This window comes from Triticum urartu, chromosome 7 (genome assembly GCF_003073215.2).
Source record: "Triticum urartu cultivar G1812 chromosome 7, Tu2.1, whole genome shotgun sequence".
NCBI classification, from domain to species: domain Eukaryota; kingdom Viridiplantae; phylum Streptophyta; class Magnoliopsida; order Poales; family Poaceae; genus Triticum; species Triticum urartu.
In genome coordinates, this window is record NC_053028.1 from 94,565,329 (window position 1) to 94,567,892 (window position 2,564).

A 2,564-nucleotide genomic window follows, 5' to 3' on the forward strand; every position below is an offset into this window, starting at 1 on the left:
CATGTCTGTACATGCTAGGCTCGTCAAGTCAACCTAACTGTATAGCGTGTGTAAATCTGGCTTACACCCGTTGTATTCGAACGTTAGAATCTATCACACCCGATCATCACGTGGTGCTTCGAAACAACGAACCTTCGCAACGGTGCATAGTTAGGGGGAACACTTTCTTGAAATTATTACGGGGGATCATCTTATTTAAGCTACCGTCGTTCTAAGCAAATAAGATGTAAAACATGATAAACATCACATGCAATCAAACAGTGACATGATATGGCCAATATCATTTGCTCCTTTTGATCTCCATCTTCGGGGCTCCATGATCATCGTTGTCACCGGCATGACACCATGATCTCCATCATCATGATCTCCATCATCGTGTCTTCTTGAAGTTGTCTCGTCATCTATTACTTCTACTACTATGGCTAACGCTTTAGCAATAAAGTAAAGTAATTACATGACGTTTATGTTGACATGCAGGTCATAAATAAATAAAGACAACTCCTATGGCTCCTGCCGGTTGTCATACTGATCGACATGCAAGTCGTGATTCCTATTACAAGAACATGATCATCTCATACATCACATATATCATTCATCACATCCTTTGGCCATATCACATCGCAAAACACTTGTTGCAAAAACAAGTTAGACGTCCTCTAATTGTTGTTGCAAGTTTTTACGTGGCTGCTATAAGATTCTAGCAAGAACGTTTCTTACCTACGCCAAAACCACAACGTGAATTGCCAATTTCTATTTACCCTTCATAAGGACCCTGTTCATCGAATCCGATCCGACTAAAGTGGGAGAGACAGACACCTGCCAGCCACCTTATGCAACTAGTGCATGTCAGTCGGTGGAACCAGTCTCACGTAAGCGTACATGTAAGGTCGGTCCGGGCCGCTTCATCCCACGATGCCGCCGAATCAAGATAAGACTAGTAACGGCAAGCAAATTGACGATATCGACGCCCACAACTACTTTGTGTTCTACTCGTGCATAGAAACTACGCATAGACCTAGCTCATGATGCCACTGTTGGTGAACGTAGCAGAATTTTAAAATTTTCTACGCATCACCAAGATCAATCTATGGAGTCATCTAGCAACGAGGGAGAGAGGAGTGCATCTACATACCCTTGTAGATCACGAGCGCAAGCGTTCAAGAGAACGGGGTTGATGGAGTCGTACTCGTCGTGATCCAAATCACCGAAGATCCTAGCGCCGAACGGATGGCACCTCCGTGTTCAACACACGTATGGAGCGAGGACGTATCCCGCGCCTTGATCCAGCAAGGAGGAGGGAGAGGTTGAGGAAGAGGGCTCCAACAGCAGCACGACAGCGTGGTGGTGGTGAAGCTGCAGTACTCCGGCAGGGCTTCGCCAAGCTCTTACGGAGGAGGAGAGGTGTTGGGGAGGGGAGGGGCTGCGCCTTGGATGTTGTATGCAGCCCTCCCCTTGCCCCTCTATTTATAGGGGAAGGAGGAAGGGGGCCGGCCCCCTCTAGATGAGATCTAGAGGGGGGGGGGGCGGCGGCCAAGGGGAGGGGGCTTGCCCCCCAAGCAAGGGGGCGCCCCCTTTAGGGTTCCCCCCAACCCTAGGCGCATGGGCCCAAGGGGGGGATGCGGCCAGCCCATGTAGGGCTGGTTCCCTTTCCTCTACAACCCATTAGGCCCTCCGAGAGAGGTGGCCCCTCCCGGTGGACCCCCGGAACCCCTTCGGTGGCCCCGGTACAATACCGATATGCCCTCGAACCTTTCCGGTGACCGTATGACAACTTCCTACATATAAATCTTCACCTCCGGACCATTCCGGAACTCCTCGTGACGTCCGGGATCTCATCCGGGACTCCAAACAACATTCGGTAATCACATACAAGTCTTCCTAACAACCCTAGCGTCACCGAACCTTAAGTGTGTAGACCCTACGAGTTCGGGAGACATGCAGACATGACCGAGACGACTCTCCGGTCAATAACCAACAGTGGGATCTGGATACCCATGTTGGCTCCCACATGCTCCTCGATGATCTTATCGTATGAACCACGATGTCGAGGATTCAATCAATCCATATACAATTCCCTTTGTCAATCGGTACGTTACTTGCCCGAGACTCGATCGTCGGTATCCCAATACCTTGTTCAGTCTCGTTACCGGCAAGTCACTTTACTCGTACCGTAATGCATGATCCCGTGATCAACCACTTGATCACATTGAGCTCATTATGATGATGCATTACCGAGTGGGCCCAGAGATACCTCTCCGTCATACGGAGTGACAAATCCCAGTCTCAATTCGTGCCAACCCAACAGACACTTTCGGAGATACCTGTAATGTACCGTTATAGTCACCCAATTACGTTGTGACATTTGGCACACCCAAGGCACTCCTACGATGTCCGAGAGTTGCACAATCTCATGGTCTAAGGAAATGATACTTGACATTCAAAAAAGCTACAGCAAACGAACTACACGATCTTTGAGCTATGCTTAGGATTGGGTCTTGTCCATCACATCATTCTCCTAATGATGTGATCCCGTTATCAATGACATCCAATGTCCATAGTCAGGA